The 23,193-nt window shown below is 53.1% G+C and overlaps 1 protein-coding gene and 2 long non-coding RNA genes across 8 annotated transcripts in view; 2 read left to right on the forward strand and 1 right to left on the reverse strand.

Annotated features, from left to right (window-relative positions):
- Positions 1 to 23,193, forward strand: part of ZNF12 (zinc finger protein 12) — a 1,264,586-nt gene that overhangs the window by 652,419 nt on the left and 588,974 nt on the right. The window lies entirely within an intron of this gene.
- Positions 1 to 23,193, reverse strand: part of LOC308652359 — a 475,946-nt gene that overhangs the window by 31,418 nt on the left and 421,335 nt on the right. The gene's annotated exons all lie outside the window — the stretch shown is intronic.
- LOC308652005 lies at positions 8,905 to 20,964 on the forward strand. Of its 5 annotated transcripts, none has more exons than XR_014022708.1 (6): positions 8,905 to 10,311; positions 10,350 to 10,482; positions 12,392 to 12,538; positions 13,636 to 13,785; positions 14,206 to 14,578; positions 14,672 to 14,779. It is a non-coding gene; the product is annotated as an uncharacterized lncRNA (long non-coding RNA). The 5 variants fall into 5 exon arrangements; XR_014022709.1 differs by having other exon boundaries at positions 13,699 to 13,785; XR_014022710.1 differs by having other exon boundaries at positions 13,699 to 13,785; positions 14,206 to 14,522.

The raw sequence follows: 23,193 nt of genomic DNA on the forward strand, positions 1-23,193 counted from the left end.
TAATAGTAAGTATATAAAATGATTGTTTCCAGCCTCTTTTGGGCTCTTGCCTGCGCCAGTCCCTCCTGTAAGTGCTTTATGAGGACCAGTTCACTCGACATTCAGTTGCGGCAGTGATCCTGTCCCCCTCTCCCTGAAAAGGGGTTTGCAGCTAAGGTCCTTCTAACACAGACATTTTGCAGGTGAGACGCCCCCAGAGCCCAGTGGTCTGGAGAAGGAGGCAAGGATGGGACCTTGACCCAGGCAGGCTCTCAGCCCGGGCTCTTGGCCTGCGCGCAGTGTTGGTCCTGTGCAGTCAAGGTGCTCTCCTGACGTGGTCCTAGATGGAAGCAGGCGGTGCTGGCTGTTGGGACAGCAGGGCCCTTGGCAGTAAACCTGGGAAACATTTACCTGAGGGCTTTCTGGGTATCAGGTGAACGAGGTGAACACTGGGCAGAGCAGGGAGAGCCTCGTCAAGGACACAGGGAGGCGCTCTGTCAGGAGGCGGGAGGTGGACCAGGCGGCCTGCTCCTGGGCCCAGAGCCCGACGGCATCTGCCTCCCTGGGCCTGAGCAGACCCCACAGGCAAGTTGCTCCAAGACAATAATGGCCATGTGACTACATGATTCTGTCTGCTCAGCGGGCAGGTCCTTCGCCCCTTCTAACTTCTGCAAAGCCCCTGCGCTGCTGGCCAGGCAGCCCCTGGGCCCTGCTTCCGATGGGGATGGGCTGGCATTGTGTGTGGGCACTGAGCTGATGACACACTAGCAGGACCTGACCCTGGAGGGCTTGGCGGACTTGGCGGCCACCGCGATGCTGCAGGACCTCCAGTACCTCGGGCCCCAGCTCTTCTCCCCTTCAAAGGCTCCCACAAGCTGCCCAGCGCCAGCCTGCACTCACACATCCTCCCTGCCACCGGGCACTGACAGATGGGAGCTATTCTTATTATTTAACATTTATTAAGCGCCCACAGTGTGCCAGGAGCTGCATGGAACAGGGGTGTGGGTGGTCCCAAAGAGTCTGTCCTCAGAAGGCTGTGGCCACATGGGAGAGGACGGGCCTCTCTCCCCCCTGCAGAGCCCACCCTCCCCCTCTTGCCGCCCAGTTCCGGTATGTTCTGCGGGAGTCAGGGGGAAAGGCAGGTTGGACGACTGGGACCCAAGAGCCCTCCTCCAGGCACCTTCGTCCTGAACTCCAGCTTCCTGCTATTCACTTAGGGGGTGGGAAGGGGACCGGGGGCTTCACGGGACTCAGGCCTCAGCCGGTGGGCACTCAACTCCGAGATGGTGGGCTGGGCTCCCTGGCTGCACCCCCTGGCTCTCCAACTATGCTGCACACACCTGTCCTTGGTCACCAGGAGTCTCCATTAAGACCGAGGGCAGAGAGAGGTGACTGGGCCCAGCCCCTGCCCTGACCAGAGCATCTTCACACAGGGAAGAAAAGCACAGTGACCAGGGACATGGTGAGCAAACATGACAATCACGGCAATGCTGTCATTGGGTTTGGTGTTCCCCAGGGAGCAGGTGACATTCAAGTCCCCATGGCATCCTGCTGAAGTGGGCGTGGCCAAGCCCCCACTTTCAAGTGGAGACACTCCTAGGGGGATGAAGGTCGTATCACACAGAGCTGCAGTGCAACTCAGACCCACTGTGTGCCAAGGGCAGCCTTGAGCGCTCTGTCACGCCTCTGAGTGACGCAGGGGATGTACTGCAAAGGCCTAGGGTGCAGACGCCTGTAGCTCTTTGAATCCTAACAGGGACCTTGTGGGGGGAAGAGCCTACTTGAGATTACACCAATTTCACACATGAAAAAGTAAAGGTTAACAAAGGTCAAGCGACTTACCAGGAGCCACACGGGCAGGCTCCATGGCTGCGCTCAGCTTTTGCTACTGTGAGTTCTGTTTAATTTTTACTTAACTGTGCTCTCTCAAGAACTGAAAAGAAAGTTCTTCAGAGGGCACTTCCTAAGAACAATGTGGGACGCACAAGCTATCAGGCTCCTGGGTAGGTCCCCAAACCTCCCTGCCCCCAGTAACCAGTGCAGCATAGAGGGAAAAGGGAAGGAGCCCCACGGAGGCCACCTTCTCCCACCGTGGAACTCTGTTCCACCCGAAGCCAGATGCAAGGCTAAGCGGGGTGGGCACAGAGCTGGCCCCTGCTTGAGAGAGCCCATGCTGTCATTTCCCCCCCTCAAAAACAGATAAACAGAATCTTTGTCCCCTGGAATGAACCAGAAGCCCTGCCCATTGGAAAGGATGGCGAGCCAGCCTACAGCCAGCCATCCTCCTGCCACAGCCCCCCCCCCCCCCCCCCCCCCCCCCCCCCCCGCCCACCAACAGCATGAAGACCTCATGGAGCTGGCGGGGGAGGGAGCTGAGAGCTGAGAACTCTACCTCCCAGCTGCTGTGATTGATTTCTGACTCTGTTGACATGGCTTCACCCTCTCTGTGATCTCTAAGGACAGACGTGGTGTCCTCGTCATCTCACTGCCTCCAGAGCGTGCCAGAGACCCCTATAAGAAACCCATGATCAATAAAGAAGGATTTCAACAAATGAATGAGTTTCACGGAGCCTTTGCCTCTGATGTTTGCAAGCCCGAAGAGCTCAATCTAGAAAATGACCCTTGCCAAAAACAACAGTCCCAGCCGCCCAGAGGAAGGGACCTCCTGAGCGTGGAGTGCAACTTTTCTGGACCCCTCGTAGGAATCAACCGTTCATCAAGGGGACATGTGGGCTCTTCGCATGCTAATGGGGTGCGTGCAAGACTGGTCTATCTTTAGACAGGAGAGGAACATACACAGGGTGAGTGTCTCCATCATAAATCACCCATAGCACTTACCCAGAACAACCTCTGAAAGCCAGGGAGGGGCCCCGTGTCAACACGAAGGCTCTGATTGCTGCACAGTGGAGCAGCACAGAGTGAGCTCCATCGGTGCTCCAGCCTCCCGCCCTGTGCCAGCGTATTATAAAAAGCATACATGCTGATATAGCATGCCTTTAAAATGATCAACATGACAGATGGCTGCTGCAGAAACACATCCTTTTTATAGGACTGATATTAATCAGAAGAGATCGACAGTTTTAATCTTTAATCTTTTAATTAAAAAAAGGACATGTCTCTAAAACGGAACCAGGCAAGTCCCGAGCATCTCGGAGTGCTCTCGAACAGTGGAAGGGCCCTGTTCCTCCAAACTGAACCACGGAGCTTGAATTTCCTGCCCTCGTTTATGTATGTTCACATGGCTGGCCAAAGAAGTGGTGGCAGGCTCTGGGGACCCTTGACTGGCCTCCATGACTGCCGTGCCAGGTGTCCTGGAGGGATCGCCTCGACTTCCCTTGATGGTGGTGTCTGAGCCTGTAAGGGAGTGGGACTATCCCCAAACACCCTGCTGGGAGGCACCCCTGCTGTAAAGCCGGGGGTGGGGGGTGGGGGGAAGTGATGGGTAAAGTGCCCATATCTGACTTTTGGAAACTTTAGAATTCTGGTCATGGACCAGGAGCCAGCATGATGGCCTGGTGACTATGGGCCACAGGGACAGGCCATCAGGATGCCTGAGATCACAGCCCCACCACTCTCCTCCCCGAGGATGGTGTGTGTGGAGTTTGGGGGACAAAGGGCACGTTTGTGGGTTTGCAAAAGCCCCCTCCACCCCCCGTTGTTGATCACGAGAACCTGGATTGTGCCTCTCCAGCTCTGTCATTTTGGAAACAGGACCCTGACTTGAACTCCATACACAGTCCACAGTGCTCCGGGGACCCTGATGTTGCCTTCCAGCTCCCAAGGTAGCAGGATAGATGGGCACGGACTCCCAGATCAGCCATGGAGGCTGCCTCTGGAATTTCATCCAGAAAGACTGGGGAGGCGGGGTGTAGGTATGGAGTTGCCAAGAACCATCTTTGCCTCCCCTCGGAGGTGGTGTGCCTGTGCACGAAGACCAAGTAGAGGTAACCGCTGCGACGTGGGACAGAGAACCAGCCCTTGGGCCGTCAGAGCACCTGGATCTAACTGTGCCAGAAGCTGGTTGAACCTGGATGCTCTTTTTTTTCCCTCTAACCAGTATGACTTAGATTTTGGTCACTTGCAGATAAAAAAAAATCCTTAAGAAACACCCACCCAGGGCTGGGGATGTGGCTCAAGCGGTAGTGCGCTCGCCTGGCATGCGTGCGGCCCGGGTTCGATCCTGAGCACCACATACCAACAAAGATGTTGTGTCCGCCGAGAACTAAAAAATAAAAATATTAAAAATTCTCTCTCTCTCTCTCTCTCCTCTCTCACTCAATTCTCTCTCTCTCTCTCCTCTCTCACTCTCTCTTAAAAAAAAAAGAAACACCCACCCAGAATAATATTGAACACATAATCATATATGTATACATACACATATATGTGCATGCACGTGTGTGTGTGTGTGTCTGTGACTTTCCTTATATGTTATAATGTAAACTTCCTGTTGGAAAGGATTGTTGAATCATTCACTCCTTCATCTCCACCTGGCACATAGTAGGTACTCAATGAATAACTGCCAACTGGAGAGAGAGTGAACTGCATTGAAAGCTCACAACAACTTTGCAAGAGAGGTATTCCTGCGAGGGAGGTACTCCTGCAAGTCAGGCATTGCCGCAGGCAAGCAAACTGAGGCTTGGTGAGGTTAATTGACAAGCCCCAAGGCCACAAGCTTAGTGCACACCGGAGCCAATACATCAACCTGGACCCGTTTGACTCCAAATTCTCTTTGCCACCTCTCTGACTGTTTAATTTAGTCGGCTGTTGACATGGCCTCGTTGGCAGCACAGAAAAGTCACTTGGTGACTAAGATGGAGTGGCCTCCAAGCTCCATGTAAAGGACACCAGGAGCATTTATATCAGGCATCCATCTCGAGGTCTCTCCCAATCAGCAGACGGTGCACACGCGCAGACGGCACCACGGGACAGCCGTGTTCAGGCCTGGGAATGGGTCCCCAGCCACCGAGCAAAACAAGCTTCTGTTTCTAAGTCTAACCAGAAACGTGTCCAAATTACTAGCGAGCTCCCCCTTGGCCCTCTCCCCTCCCACGGGAGCTTCCTCTTGTCCCTTGTGAAAATCATTACTTCAAAAATCCCCAGCGCCGCTGTCCATGTGGACGCACACCTCTGGTTAGGTTCATGGCCAATTTCAACAAAGCTAATTTCTGCTTTGAAATACAGCACAGGGTTTGGGTGACCCACTGCCACCCACGTCACAGAGGCATTTGCTGGCAGAGACCTGCCACTGTCTAGCTCCGGAGAGCTCAAGGTAGAAGACCTGGGAGGAATCACTGGCTCAGCGGGGGGATGGCAAAGGGTCAGCTGGACACCCACCCAGGGACTTGAGTATCCGCCTGCAGGGGGTCCTGGGAGGGGCCTGGAGCCCAGCGATCATGAGGTTCCTCCAGCTCCTGCTGGCCTCTGACTTTCACTTGGGAGATCTGTCTAAACACTGTCCAATGCCATGGCGCCCACAGGGCGGGGAACACACTGAAGCCCCATCTTTTGAGCCAAATCACCTCCACGCGTGTATCCTGCTCTTCCCTTCTGCTGGGCACTTGTCCTTTCTGGCCCAGGGGACGCCTTCCGCTGCCTCCCAGGACCACTCCAATCCCACCTCTTCCTAACTCTAAGAAGCACCTGGCTGCTCCATCTCCGTGATTTCATTAGCATCCCTGAGCCGACACCCCAATCACAGGGGCAGGCGGGTGGCTAAGAGGGTGGCAGAAATCCCACACATCCAGCCCAATCACCACTATCTGGCTGACATTCTTTGTGACCTTGGGCTCATTCCCTTTCTCCAAGTGTAGACTTTAGGTTCTCCATAGGCAAAAGGAGAGCCACAAGGGGAGACTGCGACTCCTTCCCTGAGGCCCCGAGAGTGATCTGTATTTCTCATTCAGATATTTTTTTGGGGGGTGGGGGAGAGAAAGGGGGATTTCTTTTTTAGAAAGGTATTTTGGTGGTAACACTGATTATGTAAAACCCTCGGCAGGACCCAGGACAACACCCTGAAATCAAACACATAAATATTCCCACAGCAAAATATATGAATATTTACACTAACTGGAATAAAGAAAGTCTATAAATAACCGTACAGCATTTCAGGTCAAGCCTTGTTCTCAAATGAAATTTGGTGTGAAACTTGAAAAAGGTCTGATTTTTTTCAGAGCTTATGGGGACTTAGAATTACAGGTGAGGGGTGGCAGACCACTGCTACCCAACTTGAAAATGCGTGGAGATGATCCTTCTCCTTGGTTAGCTGCTCTCCGTGATACCATCACTCCCTCTGGCCAGCTTCAAGTAGCAGTACAGCCTGGGGTTTGGGTGCTGCTGCTTCTACTGGGCTGCAAGCCCACAGGTCAGCAGCTGTGGCCGGGATCCAGGAGCCTAGCACAGTGCCTGAGGTCAAAGGAAGTGTGTGGCAAACAGAAAACCAAGTGAACAATGTGGCTCCACCCTCTGCCCTCCAGCCAGGAAAATCATCTTCCTTAAGATGAGGATGAAACAACCCTTTGAGTGGCAGGAAGAGTGACTAGCCAGGAGCGGTGGCAGACATCTAGACCGAGGTGTGCTGGGTCCCACATGGAACACACAGCCAAGGGCTCCTTAGACCCGAGTGCCAGTCAAGCAGACGGTGAGGTCTGAAGCCATTGTTTTGGCAGTGTGTGACCATGACCCATGGCTTTGGAAGTGCTCTTGGCAGGTTTGGAGCTCCAGAATGACTTTGGCAATGGCCTTGACCTCCTGGGTGAGCAGGTCAGATGATTTGCTAATCACTGAAGATATCGTGAGAAATTTAGACATAAGTAAAGAGCTCCGTGGAGCATGCACCAGGACTTCTTATTCAAGGACATCGGGTTGGGATCTGTTCACAGGGGGAGGGGAGGGGAGGACCTCATGCTTTTGCAAAATTCTTGATCGTGCCACTCATTTCCTCTTCCTTTTGGCCTCTTTGCACCCATGAAACAATCCAAACTGGCTCAGCTCAATCCTCTGAATTCATCCCACGATTATCTCAACAGCTAGCTGGATAAACAATTTGGCTACATATATCCAACAAGTTAAGACACAGAATAATGGCGGTGGGGAATTCAATACGGTAGAGTCTGTTTTCCCTGGATGATGGCAAGTAGGGTCCATGGTAACCACCAAACCTACGCTACGAACACACCTAGGGAAAGAGTCTGTATGAGCAACCTCCCTGGAACCATCAGGAAACTCCTCCTCTGCCATCTTGGCAGGGCTAAGTAGGTACTTGCTCAAAACTTGGTGAGACCTCCAGAGGTACCTCAAAGTCAGACACAACAGCCCTTCCAAGTGTCCAGGGTCACTCTGCTCCCACGTCTCCAGGCTTGGGGCCATCTCCGCCACAGGTGGAGCACACACTCTTTATTTTGATCACTTTCATGTCTTGCTGGTGACATGGCTCAGGGGCTGAGAGTGCCTTGATTCCCTTCAGGAAGGCCTGGCATCTTGAGTTGGGGAGAAACCAGCAAGGTCAAGGAGGTGGTGGGTAAGCTGTTGGAGTGGCCCGCAGGCAGAGCAGCGGGCATGAGGGGGATATGAAAGCCGAGTGCCTGTCATGGCTACAGCTCTCTTTCCCTTGGCATCTCCTCCTCCACTTGCAAACATAACTGTAGTGGGGGATGCCAGAGGGTACACAACATGGCTGTCTCAGCAAGCCAGAAATCCAGCCAGTGTCCCTCTGGACACAGCCTCTCTGTGGGTGCCAGAGGGGAACAGGGAAGCCACATGAAGCATGTCCCCCTGTGGGTCTGGAGGGTCCTCACTCAACTGCTCCCCTGACTCACGGGCCACTGGTGAGAGCGCCATTGGCTGAGAAAATAAAGAGGACAAGGGCTGAGATTTGCAAGTAAAATCACTTGTTCCAACCCAAAGTCACTGGATATGTTTCCCAAACGCTTCCTGCAAAGGGAAAAGAAACAGGGCCTCCCCAATTTCTTAGCTGGCCCCTGCGTCTTCTCATCTATCACTGGGGTAATATGTCCAGAGTGGCATTTCGTCATGACAGCAACATTCCAGCAAATCGATAGTTATTTAATTCCCAACAAGCTCTCGAGTCCATTAAACCTGATTACATTCACCCATTTCAGTGGGTGCCGTTATTTTTCCTACACCGGCACTTAATCCATAACAGGAACTTATGAGAACTTTCAGGAGCAATTTCAGCATCAATCAGCAGAGAGTGAGCAGCACGATTTGCCTGTGATTATTTATCGGCTGGGGCGGCAGAGGGTCTGACAAACCTCCAAAGCTGACCTTCACCCCAAGTTTGCAATAGAAGCAAAAGGCCTGCTGTTGGCTTTCCCTCTCCGTCAAGTCCGGAAACACAGTCCTGCCCCCCTGGCCTGCCCGTGCCAGGAAGGACGGAGCCCTGTCCCTGCTGACTGCCAGGGGCCATCTTGTGGTGGCCTGTCTACCTATATGTGGAAGACAGAAGCCACCAAATGGAGCAAAGGCCACACATCCAGGGTGACAGAAGGTTTTGCTGTTCTTCAGAATCACCCTGAACAGCTCTAATCACCCGGACTCTCTAGTTCCTAAACGTCACAGCAAAGGAGTTGGAAGAGGAGAATGAAATAGAATTTGACCAGAATCCTCCCCAGAAATTTGAATTAAAGCGTAAGAGTGTTGCAGAATTTTCAAACACAGGGTTTTGGCGTGCAGAGTGAATGGGAAGGGACGCACTAAATATGTTTTTTTTTTCCTTCCCATGGAAAGAAGATGCAGAACTGATCACCAAGAGGTGACCATTCTCCATGAGCAATAGTGAAAGTCACCTGACTGGCCACCACCGCCAGGCTCTGCAGTCGCCAGCTTCCCAGAGAAGCTGGACGTCCCCCGGGGGCAGTGCAGACAGCACACAGGTGGACTCGGGGCGAGGGAGAGAACGATGCCGCAGATGACCCTGTCCACACAGCAGTGCCCGCCTCGACACCAGCACCGGTCCCCACCCTCCTCCGTCCTGCCATCGTTAAGATGCGAACAGCTGGTGTGGGGTTCCTAGCACCACCTCCAAGTGCCTGAAGGAACCAGCAACGGGGTGTCCCTGCTTGACTCAGCGCCACCACCCAAATTCAGGGTGTGCGGCGGGGAGGGGGGCTTTCTCTGAAAACAGACAGCCCATCGGGGGCGACCCAGGAATTGCGGCCTGCTGGACACTCCCTTCATTTCCTGGGCCACAACTCTTCACCGTGTCACCTCATGATAAGTCACTCCGCCTCGTGATCTGCTCGGGGAGACTGAGCCCCTCGGAAAGCTGGGAAGGAGCGCAGATCTTGTGCCCTGTGGTCAACCTCCCAAAGCCAAGGCATGAATGTTAAACAGCAGTCAGATCAATACAAGCAAATATAGCTCAACTACACCATTTATTCAGCCATGAGAGATGTCAATAGCCAGATTAGGGTGATCCATCTTTTAGATTTCCTACTGTCTCCTCACTGACTACACGAGGGCTTTTTCCTGTATTAAAAGTGTTTGCTTTCTCAACCATAAAAATTCCAATTATTACTCTGAGCGCGCTGGAGTTAAGTCGCTGGCTGGCAGAGACCTTGCGTTACCTGAATGGGTCCAGGGAAGTAGGGTGCTGCGGGCAGGATCATGGGCACACCGTAGGAATGCAGGAGGACCCCTGGAGACGCCAACATTCTTACACGCAGTGCCAGTCCCTCTGAGGCTCAACGCATCAATGAGAGGTGGGGGGGATCTAGGGACCCAACTTCTTCCCAACTACAGAGCCGGGAGCCAAACGGCTTCTGTCAGGAGCCAAGCGCTCGTCAGGCCGAGAGGGGAAAGAAAGAAAGTCCGCATCAGCAACTCTGGATGTGAAAGTCTTCTTCCCAGACCACGAAGAGACGCGGCAGCTGCAAAGTTGAAGCCACCGAAATGGAAAGGGCTATTTTGGGCACAGCTTGCCCAACGCGCTAACCAAACCCTCTCCGCTAATTTAGTTCTCGGAGAGAGCAGGAGAGAAAGAGGGGACCGGCCCTGAGACCACGCTCTCGGCCCACGGGGTTTGGCCCAGAGGCCAGCACCGGAGTCCCCTGGGAGCTTGGAAGTGGGAGACGTGAGCTCCCGTGCTTATCAGCGGCCACCGAGAACCAGGATCCAGAGGAAGTTACTGGGCAGCCCGGCAGAAACCGACCCAGACATGTTCAGCCTCTGTTCTCCCTCTTGCTCTCTCTGATTTCCATTCTAAAGGGGCGATTTGTAAATAATACAATAATACTGGCAGCTCATATTTGCACAGGGTGGGCGATGTGCAGAGAAGGAGCAGACTCCTGACACGTCCTGCCATGTCCTTCCCAGGTCCGGTGGCAGTCAGTGCTCTTCCATGTCCTTCCCAGGACCGGTGGCAGTCAGTGCTCTTCCTGGGACCCGGGGAATGGGAAGGAAACCAGCCTCGAGCTGGCTGTGGGGTCACTGAGGGCGTACAGCTTGGGGGAGCGGTGCTGGGCCGGGACCTGAACGCATTCCCAGGTAGGACCCCCCCCCCCCAGACACTGTATTCACTACTGTATTTTATGCTGTGATAGAATTTCACATGCTCCCCACTTTCTCGTATTTTAAAGACAATCTTTATTCTGAAATGTCAACTGTGATACATACATTTGCAATATATTAATGACAGTTGTTTCCCTGTCCTCCGAGATTCAAGGTGTATCCAATGTGTAACAAAACGGTAGATGATAAATACAGTGAAGAAAATTTGAAATATCTTTCTAGTGTCAAAAAACACCCAAAGGATCATCGGGGATGTGCTATGTGGTGGTAGATTATTCCCACGGGATATACAAACTGGTTCAAGGCTGACACAAGTGTCCCACTTACTAGCTGTGTGATCTTGCACAAGTTATTTAGCTTCTCTGAACTCCAGTTTCCTCATTTGGAAAATGGAGATAATAAAGGTCCCTCCTTCATAAGGTTGTGTGATAATTACAGAAACTCGCTGTCACTATATGGCAGCTGTGCAAGACAGGGGGCTAGGAGCTGTTCTTGCTGTATATTCCCTGTTCTTCTCCTGATGCTCGGTGTAGACACATCTTTTGACTTCAGACTGAAGGCTCAGATGACATTAAAGTGTCACTCTTCTAATCTTATCCCAGAAAAGCATGTGGGCACCTTCAGAGTATACAACTTGGAGAGCTGTAATATAAGATTCTGATGAAGTACATCCCCTTCTGTGGCAGCCCAGGCCCAAGGAGCACAGAAAATCACCTTGGACTAAATATCCACTTGGCCCCTTCCACCTATCTCACTGCACCCGCCACATAACACAGATTTTGTCAGCACAGCGGAGGGTGGGGGGAGCGTCGGACGCGGCCAAACACGTTCAACAATCGGCTTTTTCTAAATCCAAATGTCAATTCTTCCACTCTGAGATGGCCAAGGTGTTTTTACACTACACTAATTTTAGTTGCTTGATGTAGCTGCATAATCACATCCCTAGATAACGACAGTGGACAGGGTTTGGCAGAGAATTCAATTATTTAGGGCTGAGCTTGGGCCATCTTGACAAGGTTCTCTGTAATTGATTCTCCTGCGCCGAGTGCCCACGCCACACAGCTCAGAGGCTCGGGAACAGCTGTGAGCTGACCCCTCTTACTCAACAGCCCGATACCGTTGCTAACTTTAGCTGTGGAGTATGACTTTCAACACCGCATTTCTGAGAAGTTACCAGAGAGACAGAAGCAGTGGCATGATATGGGCGTGTTTTCTAATCTGCTCCCTTTGGTAGCCACAGGCGGGGAGGGCTTCAGTGAGTTAGGTGAGGCCGGGGCAGTTGCATGTTGACTTTTCAGTGCTATAACGGGAAAGAACATGGGTCCTGGGGCAGGAAGCTTGCTCTAATCCCGTGGGCTCTCAGCTTCCCAAGAACAGAAATGACGAGGCCCATTTGTTGTTCACCAAGAGTGGTCAGAGAGCCATCATGTTGGGGTGTTTGGGGCAGATCATTTATGTACACGTGTACACACAGTTTTACTGAAGAGCCTGCTGATCAATTCAGATAGAACATGGAGTTACATGACACTCAAATAAGCATGCTTTCCAAATAAGCATCTTCTTTCCCCCTCCTGAAACCAAGGGTTGTCTGGTGGTTCTTTTCACTTTGCCTGCTAGGAAGCTCAGAGTCCAATGAGAGGCTCCCATTCTGTCCACTGTGTTGGCCTTCACCGTCTGCATATTTGTAACCTTGTCTTCATACTCCTGTCACCTCCAGTCTCAACCACAGGCACCCAATTTTCTATTTATATGTTATTGACCTATAAGGTTGAACTATTTATATTTTTGAAAATGCATTGAATGTATCCTTGCTCTAAAACCAGGACAAATAATAAGGCATATCAATAAATAACCACCACTGATCGAAACCTCTTGTTCCTGACAGTAGGGGCCTGTTCTCTCCAATGGGATGCACCTGGTAGTACCGGGCTGGAGTGTGTTTCTTCCTGAATCTTCTGGGGAGTCTCTGCTCCCCAGGAGCTGGTACCCAGGGCCAAGGGCTGGCTACCCAACAGGCAGTTCCAAGCTCATGGTATGTTGAAGGAATTTAAAACTGTCAAAATGTGGAGGAAATAGTAAGGTGGGAGGAGAGAGTGGTATTTCTGGTCGTGACAAGGCCGTGCTGAGTTCAAACCGAGGCTCAGGTCCGGTGACCGGCTCCGGCTGTCATGGGCAGGTGGCAAGGTTTCCTATGTAAGCTGTGGACACTCTCAGTGGGCAGCTCTCCGCCGGTCGCCAGGCAGGAGCCCTGCCGGGCAGGCTGTGGGAGAACCCCTGGGCGACGCGTTCCCGGTACTTGACGAACGGTCGTGGGAAACTCAAACACCCTAGCTTTTTTTTTTTTCAATCCTTTTTATAGAACACTAGATATTCTTTTCATTTTTTTCAAGCACCTAGAAGCATAACACGCACTCTTAGCTCGAGGGTCCTACAGAAACGGGCGATGGTCTCGGTGTGGCTCCCCGCCTGTGGCTCTCGGCCTCTCCTGGCCCCGACCTCTCATCCAGGAAGTCAGAGTCCAGGTTGGGCAGCACAGGTCCTTCTTCCCCTTCCTCTGCCTCGTGACCTGTTTCTCCTCTTCCCCAGGGTTCCCTGGGCCAGAATCGCATGGAGGGCTTGATGGATGGATGGATGGATGGATGGATGGATGATGACTCATCGAACAGGGGACAGTTCAGTCTCTTCCCTCCCCATCCTTCCCACCTTCCATGGCAATGCTCTGCTCTAGAGCTTCCTCCTCTGGCTCCCAGATCCTGCCTCTGCGCCCACCTCCAGAGCCCACACAAGGATGCCTCTGGCCATGGCAGCCCCTTCGGAGTGGTGGCCACCAGGGAACTAGACGTCTATGTCAGAGAAGGAAAGAGGCCAGGGACAGAATTGTTGGCAGGAGAAGAGACAGGGATCATCCAGGGAAGACACCACCTCCCCATCCATGGTCTAGGGTACCAACTGCAGCCTGGGGGACCAGGTCCAGGCCATGGGAGGCCACTGTGATGTTGGGTCTTTCCAGTGAGAGGAAGGGCTAGGCCTTTAATTCCCTCCCTGTCAAATTCGGATCCGCCATGTCTCCTGGACGGCCTGGCACACCTGGGCCTGCTGGGCCCCACGTCCTGTCCAACGCCCCACCAGGTCTAGAGAGGAGGTGCCGTGCCCACCGAGCAGGAGTCTGTCACAGTCCTCATCCTTCTTCAGCATCCCATCATTCTTCCTGGAAAGAAGCTGAGCATCGGTCATCACGGGCGACCAGGAAATCAAAATGGAGTCCGACCCGACCTCCAGGTTTAATTTTAATTGCACTTTTTAACCTTTCGGACATCGACGGCATTGATCTCATCATGCAGATTCAGAGGTGATCAAATCACCCACACGACCCTGTTTCCAGGCAAAGTTGGGTGATGGTGAACCTCCGGGGGCGCCCAGGATATTCTGCAGGGCTACCGTTCAGATTCGTCCTCAGCCAGTGGCCAAGGGCACACTTGTGTGCAAACCACACTGGCCAGGGGCCTTTGCCGAGCACCTCTGTGAACCAGTTCCCTTCCAACTTGCTGGCGAAGCAAAAATGCCCTCCTTCCCCGCCCCCGCCTCCCTTCCTTCAGGGCCAACCTTGGGGGCATAAGTCAAAGGTCAGATCTCTGCAAAGCCTTTGCCACTGCGGACTGCACCACCCTCTTGTCCCAAGTCCTTCCGGTATTTTGTTAGCTCCAGGTCTGCTCCCGTGGGATCAGGGTCCTGGAAGCTGGTCGCTCCTTCAAGAAGGCAGGTGGACCCCAGCGCAGAAGCAGGGCAGCCATTGCCATGAACCTCCCAAGGTGACCGTGTAGGAAAGCATGAGCGACAGCCAAGAGCCACCTGTATCTCCAAGGCACAGAAAAAGCGTGAGGTTTGAAGTTGGAGAGGTTGGCTTGGATCGGCTCGCTCTCCCTTTCCCATGTCTGGCGTCCTCAGGATGACGTGCTCAGCCTGAAGCCCTCATCCCCACTGGAGTGACTCGGAACAGCACCTGGACCTGCTCACAGGTGCGTGGTGGCGGTGAAATGACAAGCTGCATGTGGGCGTCCCTGGCACTTGGAAGGTATTCAAAAAGAGTTGGTTTATTTTATTTCCTCCTTCAGGGTGTCTGTCATGTACCTCTACGATCAGGCTCTCACCTCTGCTCCTTGGTCAGTCTCAGGCTCCCACCGACGCCTGCCCTGAGGTCTCCCTTGGGATGCACACGCGGCTCTTCCCCACGTGATCATGTCCATGGACATTCACACCCTTCTGCCAGCAGCTCCCCACCTTCTTCAGCACATATGGTCTGCCAAGATCCCGAGCTATCAATCACGCCTTGACCCAGGATAGTCAAGACCTGCAATCACGCCTTGACCCAGGATAGTCAAGACCTGACTGGTGTTTACAGCCAGGTCAGTTTCCATCTCTCCTCCCCCATCACCTCCCCCATCACCTCCCATCACCTCCTCCATCACCTCCTCCATCACCTCCCCCATCACTTCCTCCACCACTTGGTTGTCCCGTCTTTCTCCCAGGACTGGGCACAGACCAGATGCTCATGAGTACTTGAGATGACCTTTCACCTACAGGACCTGATGGAAGTTCAGGGGCGGCCAAGTCACCTGATCAGGGTTAAATAAGAAAATGCCTGCCGTGCCCATTACCAAGAAGCAGATCTCTCTCTAACCAGTTCCGACACCTGCTAAATCTTCAAGAATCATCAGGCCAATGCAGCAGCACCACCCCAAATTACTAAATACCACGCAGCCCTGGGCACGCGCTCCAACTCCATCCTACTGGACAAGGACGCGGTAGGGAAGAGGTTGGCCTCGCAGGTGTCTTGAAAGGCTGGTCCTTTGAGATGTCACCTGAGGGTTACATTCTTGAATGAGCATTCCCAGGCAGGAAGGCAGGCTCCAAGAGAGCAGGCAGCTCAGCTTGGTCCCGAGACACAATGACATCAACCTGATCACGAGAAGGCAGGTGTAGGAAGCGCTTCCCCAGGCTGCACAGGTGGACACACCGGGCCATCAACCAGACCATCCTCTAGTTACGCCACCCCCACTGGAATCCTCAGTGGGGAGCCGTCCAGGCAGGAAAGCCCCTGGAAGAGAAGCTGGCTCAGCAGCCCAGCAGGGACCCCTGTCAGTTCATACACATGTGTGAATTGGCACATGGCAACCTTGCCAGGACGGCGAGTGCTGACGAAGCATTACTATTCTTGTTGCGTTACTACCCTCTCAAGGACCACGCCTGATCCCCTGGCTGGAGTCACCATAGCAGAGCAAAGAGATCACATTCTGCCTACATGGAAAGTCCGGTTTCCACCAAGTACTAGCTGTGTGTTCTCCTGCACATTACTCAACCTCTCTGTGCCTTGGAGTTATGACTTGTAAAATCAGAGTCTGGTCCGTGATGATAAATTATGGTCCAGTGAGTTAAACGAAGGACAGCTCATGCCCATCGTCAGTGACAAACGAATCAGCAGCAGCTGGGGCATCAAGATGGGAATATCAAACTCTTCCTCCTTATAAACTCTGATTGGTTAAATGAAATCGTGCCTCCAGATACAACTTTGGAGGCGACTTCCTGTTGGAGAGCATGTCTCCTTTCTCCATGTTCCAAATCCCACACTTAAGCACAGGTGCTGAAGCAGGAAACAGGTGTGTGGGCTCTGGGCGTGGAAAGTGAACTCTAGAGACCAGACTTCGAAATCCAAGTCCATGGGACGGATCGTGGGGAGGAAGCTGGTGCCTTTCCAACGGCAGAAACCCAAAGGATCCGGGACACTGTGTCACCCTACCCAGAAGGACTGTCCCACCTCCAAAACCGGTTATAAAAATGCCCAAAGAAAATTCCAGTAGGTTTTGTAAGTGAGGAGGCTGCTGATTATCATTAGAAACCCGAGCCCCCATGGTCCAGGAGGCACGCGGCTCCTCTGGGTTCATTAAGTGCTTCTTGACCTGATTCTCCTCTGAAAGCCAGACTGACTGGCTGAATGAGCAAATCTAAGAATATCAACCTGCACATCACCTCTGCTGAGAGAGGCAATGCTTCAGGAGCCGACCTCTGACCTGTCTGGGGAGGGATGGCGACGGGGGCTGAGAATTAGTTGACCTTGCGTGAGGCCGGTGGGTCCTCCCGGAGGACTCTCAGAATGGGAGATGAATAATGGCTGCTCCCTGCAACCTCCTTTGTGTTCCTTGGCCTCTCTGGCCCTCTGGGCTGCAGGTGCCTGTTGAAGCTGGCACAGAGGGCACTCCAAACAGCACGTGCCTCCGGGACGGGGAATGGAGCCTTTCTGTCCAGACCCCAGGCCGCTGCTAAAGGGCTGAGCCACGTGAGCTCCGAGTGCATTGTCTTCTGCTTAGGCCTGGAGTGCCCGGCGGCGGCTCCCCAGGCAGAGCTGCGCAGGAGAGGCCTCATTAGAGCCTTCACTGCAACAGAACTCCACAGTCAAATAAGTTGGAGAGGGTTAGCTTGTTTCCGCCCTCTTGGAGACTCGGGATGGTGATTAGGATATAAAAGCATCTGGGAAATGCCACTGGAAGAAAAAGTGACCTTGTTTGATCCAAACTTTCTGAACTGGATGACTGACATGCCATCCATCCTTCCATCCACCCATCCATTCACCCACTCATTCCCCTCTCTATTCGTTCATCTAACCATTCACCCATGTATCCACTGATCTATCCAGGTATTCATTCACTCAGCTATTAACCCATGCACCTATCCAACCATGCATCTAACCATCCAACTATCTATCCACTTATTCATCCACTCATCCATCCACCCATTGACCCAACCATCCATCTATCTATTCAGCCAGCCATGCAGCCATTCATCCATCCATCCATCCATCCATTGACCCAACCATCCATCTATTCATCTACATACTCATTAATCAATCTATCCATCATTCATCCATCCATCCACTCATCAATTTACCCAACCTTCCATCTCTATCCATCTGTGCACTCATTTATCCATTGACCCAACCATCCATCTATCTATCCATCCAGCCAGCCAGCCATTCATTCATCCATCCATCCATCCATTGACCCAGCCATCCATCTGTCTATCCATCTGCATACTCATTCATCAATCTATCCATCATCCATCCATCCACTCATCCATTCACCCAACCTCTGTCTATCCATCTGTGCACTCATTCAACCATCCATCCATCATCCATCCATCCATTTACCCAACCATCTGTCTATCCATCTATGCATTCATCCATCCATCTATCCATCATCCATCCATCCATCCACTCATCCATCCATCCACACATCCATCCATCCACCTATCCATTCATCCACTTATCCACCACTCATCCATCCACATATCCATCCATCTGCCTATCCATTCATCCACTCATCCATCCATTTATCCACTGATTCATCCACTCATCCATCCATCTATCCACTCATCCATCCACCCATCCACTCATCCATCCATCCGTCCATCCATCTACTCACTCGCCCATTCATCCATCTATCTGTCAATTTCACCATCTATCTGACTATCTGGTCATGAAGAATTACACTCGAGTCCAGCTCTGGGATGATTTGTTTTTTCTCTTCTTTCTTTCCTCCTACTTCTTATCACGGCTGCCACCACTTGTTCAATGCAGGGCATGTGCCAGGCTCTGCCCTAATCCCACCTCTCTACTCTTTCAGTTTGAGCCTTTTGCTCCTACAGAGTAGATCCTACTAAGTTTATGATATTACCAAGAAGAAAACAAAGGCCCCGAGAGGGGATGTGCCCTGGCCACGGCCAGACAGCCACCTGGGGCAGAGCTGTGGCTTGAGCCAAGACCCCCTCTTGTGGGCTACTGAGAGGAGCCTTTCTGGCATGTGACACTGACTACCTACTATGAGAAAGGTTGGCCTGGGCCACACTCGAGCTGAGTGGCCTCTAATGTCCTTGTCCCTCAACTCCTCACTCAGCGTCCACCATTGTCATGGTGATCGGCGGCCACAGACTGTAAAAGCAAAGGGAGCAGAAGAAGGAGAAGACTCCGAGGCCTAGAGGAAAGCGGACCGAGGCCACCTTCCAAGCCTCCAGGGAGTGGGGACCCTGCCCCTGGAGACGCCCTCATCCTGGGGGAACCAAGGGTGGACGGTCAGGAGGATGGCTGAGGAGGTCATCCTTCGTCCTTTCTTTGTGATGCTGAGGCACAGACTGGCCTCCAGGGCTGGACCGACCTCGACTTCCCCTGATTAATACCTCTTCTCAGGGTCAAGCTGTGGTTCTTGGTTTTTACTTTTTGATGCGTGGACCACTTTGACACTTCCCCCTCATCCCAGAAGAGCTGTGTCCATTCCCACAATTTTCCATATCCCTATAGGAAGTGCTGGGTCCTTCTGAGACCCATCGGTGGCCCCCTGGAGGGACCTTGGAGCTGCTCTCAGCATCTGAAGCCTGCAGCCAGTGTGCATTCTGATAAAGGAACACGGGGCAGAGTCAGAGTCGCTGCCTTAACAGGTCCGATGGCCATTCTCACGGGACACCCAGTGACGCGCTGACCGGCCTGGACGCTGAGGTGCTTGCCACTCAGAGGGCACTCCTCACGGCTTGGCAGGGGACACGATTCTGAGGTAGCCAGAGGGCCACATCTTGAGGAGGTGCCCAGGCATTCTGGATCACAGAACCAAGGCCGTCGCCGAGAGTCCGAAACCACAGCCTTGGCCCCCTTATCCACGCGTATACGGTCACCCACAGCAGCATGCGGCTGCTCTCGACCTGAGCTCTCCCTCCAGCTCCAGGCCAGGAAACAGACACTGTCCGGCCGCAAGCAGGCACCAGGCAGGACAGGAAACCCACCCAATAGCACTTGGGGGGAACAGGAGGTGGAATACACTTGGGCTCTCTGCAGCTGGGCCTCACAGACCAGACAGAGAAGCAAGGGGCCCAGGACCACGCCAGGCTGCACAGCTAAGCTGTCCATCTGAGGATTAGCCAAGGAGCTGACCCTGCAAGATGGTTTCCCCAGGATGTCATGGCCAGGCAGCTGGTGGCCACAGCGGGCCTGTGACAGGTGGGATTTTCAACTTCCCAGATTAGCAGTGTCCTTCTGGGACACTGTGGGGACATCAAAAGCAGAACCTCCCTGAGTGACCTCATTTCCTTGATGACTCTTACACTCAGTCTATTTTTAAATATTTTTTCAACTACAGAGACCATGTATTATTGGCCAGGCAACTTCTAGCCTCTTTGAGTATGGACTCATTTTCCTAACAACACTATAAGGTAAATGCTCTTTCCACCCTCACAGAACTTGGGGAAGCTGAAACACAGAGAGGTCACACAACTTTCCCAAGGTCACACAGATCACACGACCTGGTGAATCTGTCTCTAGAGCCCCTGCCCCATGGCCTCTCCAGGAAATACATGATTTTTAATCCACTTCACCCAGTCTCTAATTTACTAGTAAAACTTAAATTAAAAAAAAAAATAGCAGGGCTATACCATCCTGGCTAACAATGCAGGGATCGGAGCCATATCTAGTTTGAGAACAAGTTCTGGCTCTAACCATTCCGGACTGTGTGGCCCTGGGCAAGTGACTTAACCTTCCTGAATATCAGTTGATTCTCTTATAAACCGAGGGTCGCATGCCTTCCCTCACAGGCTTACTGGGGGGAGTGTTCTAGATCATGTCACACCACACTTAACATTTCGTGGACTGAAGTCTATCTGAAGTGCTGGTGTTCAGTGTTTTTGTCTTTGAGTGACCGCGTCTATTCCTAACCTGGCCGGAATACCGGCACTTCAGTTGACCCCCAAGTCTCCTGCTTTCATCAATAAGTAAATAATAATTAAATCCCCACTTTGGTCTATTTTGTTAACAAACACTTTTCTGGAATTTGCTGTGTGCCAAAGCTTCCCTTAAAAGCCTTTGATTTATTTCTTTATTTGGGGGTTACTAGGGATCACACCCATGGCCTCACATATGCCAGGCGAGCACTTTGCCATCAATCTATGTCCCCAGCCAGCCATCACCACCCCTTTTATTTAGAGACAAGGTCCCAGTCAATTATCCAGGCTGGCCTTGAATCTGGGATCCTCCTGCCTCAGCCTCCTAAGTAGCAGGGAGGACAGGTGTGTGCCCAGTGCCTGGCTCACCTCAGGGATTCTGACCCATTTCGTGTTTTAATGATCCCAGGACCTGGGCCTCTCTCCAGCAGCCCCTTCCTTCGGATGAGCCCACTGAACGTGAGGGATGACATCTCACGGCTGCCTGAGTGGCAGATCCAACAGCCGCAGCCCTACCTGTCTGCTTCCAGGTCCTGATTCCTCTCCTCGGCAGGCTTTCCATGTCTGAGGATATCAATTTGCCGAGGGAGGAATCCTGGAAATCTACTAAGGAGCTGCCACCAACGCTGAGGTGCCCATGTGATAAACCTCGCCTTCGTACTAAAACTCCTGAGTCCCCAGAAAAGCCTCGTGGGCGGAGAACGAGAATCCCAAAATATCCTTCTAGAGAAACCCCACTGCTGCGGAGCCGGGCCAAGTAGACAGCAGCCTCTCCAGACCATCCTGAGACCCAGACACCAACACAGACCCGGAGTCAACCCACCACAGTCCGTGGCTTCTTTAAATAATGCTTGGCAGGGGGAGACGTCTGTCCCTTCTACAAATGCTCCTGATCGCACCGGGATCGGATCAAAGCCCCACAGACGCGTGTGTGGAAACACCACAGTCCGACCCACTAACGTGTGCGATTCCTAAAGGTTAACAGTGACGACCAAAAAGGAAGGGCTACTGTCCTAGGCCGGTGGGGTCCTGATTCTCCTGCCCACCAGCTCTCGGGGTGATCGGGCGAGCTCCACCAGCCAGCCTTCCAGAAAACACTCCCCCGCTCCCTTCCCTCTCCCCCAGCGACCTGGCACAGAGCTGGGGATTCGCAGATTCAGGAGGCCCTTCGTTTAAAGATCACCATGCCGGCCTCACCTCCTTGGAGACTCTTGGCTGGCCGCAGAGAAGAATGCTCCTTTAAGGACCAAAATAGAACAAAGGGACAGAAGGGAACTGAGGGTTTAAAATTAGGATGAAAAAAGGAAAAACAACACCCAACAAAGCCCGGCGCTGGCGTGGCTAGGTCCACCCATGGGGGCTCCCGTCTGGGCGGCTGATCCCCAGCCGTCTCTGCTCCCACTGGGACCCGGCGTTTGCCAACGCTATCTATCACCCTGTGCGTGGTGTGTCGTCTGCCCACCGTGTGGAGCACCCTCGGCGCGGTTTCTGTCATTACCAGGAGCCTTTGCGACGTCGCGCTGTGCCGGAGCTGAGGCTCGCCACACACCTGTGCTGCGCAGGTACGTGGAGAGGTGGGGGCGTCTGGCCGTGAGAGGAGGGTGGCCTTTCCTGTCTTCCTCAAAGAGCAAAATAAGAAAACAGAAGATGACCCCAAGCCATGAGATGCCCCCCATTACTTATAAGGCTGTTCCCTGTGCCAGCTTCTTACGTGACAAACATTGTCTATGTTCCTTTCTAAGTTTGTCTGTGACCACAAATGGTGCCCTGATTTGTTTCACAGTATGGGTTTATCTCATCTTCCTCATGACAGGATAAATACGGTTCCATGATGCAGAAAAGACAGTTAAAACAGAGGCCAGTGGCCTCCCTGAACCAAATCTGAAGCCGGGAGTCACGTGAAGCCACCACGCTGCGTTCTGACCCTCATCACTGTAGTCACTGAACGTCATCGCTGTCACCAGCACGCCATGTCCAGCGCCATCTGCCACTCCGTCATGACCACCATCACTACCATCAGCACCGTGGCCTCCACACCTCCGGGGCCTGCTCTGCCCCCATCTCCACTACCAGCAGCCAAAGTCCAGACATGCACAGGGCTCTTTCCCCCAGCTAGATAAACCACCGGGTGCCACACTCCTGAGGATGTCCTGCTGCCAACCCTGCAACTCCCTCTATCTCACAAACGTGGAACCCAGGCTTTGGAGAGGTCAGTGGACATGTCCCCAGAGCTAGGCCTACAGGGTTCACCAGGCGTCTAAGGCTTGAAGTCGGTTCAGCGTGACTGGAACAGGGTGCGCCTGGGCGAGGGGGAGGGCGAGAGGCGCTGCCCACCACCCGTGCGATCAGCTGGCTCCCCAGACCAGAAGGCTGCAGCCAGGACGTGGCGATGGCCCTTCTAGGCAAAGGCATAACTTGACGGATGAGGACGTCGACACTGGACAGTGTACCAACCAGCCGCCGCGGGGATTCCAAGTGACACTCAGGGAGCTGTGGCCAGACAGAGGCTGAAATCGGCCACTCCAGAGTCCCCCCGGGAAGCCCCAGGCAGCCCTTCCAATGTCCTCCCAGCGCAGCCTGCAGGGCCCGCCTTTGGGCAGACATTGGACTTGGGGATAAGTACCCGGCTTATTTCCCAAAACTTCCACTCCTGCTGTCCTGGGCATCTGCGTCAACCAAGTCCAGCCACCTTCACGTCACTGTCCTGACCCCTGGGGGCCTCACCTCGGGTGGCCCTCCTGTCTGTCCAACCTATTCCCAGCCAAGGTGGTCTTCTGAGCAGGCTCTGTGTGTCCACCTCCATCTCCCTCTTAAAGCCCCTCAGGGTTCTTACTGCCCCTCTGTTGTTCTCCCTGGAATGAGACCAGGACCTGTGGCCCTGGCCCACCACCGGCTCTCTGCCCATCCCTCACGGTGCCCCCGAGGCCACTGAGGCAG

This window comes from Spermophilus citellus (genome assembly GCF_964194105.1).
Source record: "Spermophilus citellus genome assembly, chromosome: 6".
NCBI classification, from domain to species: Eukaryota; Metazoa; Chordata; class Mammalia; order Rodentia; family Sciuridae; genus Spermophilus; species Spermophilus citellus.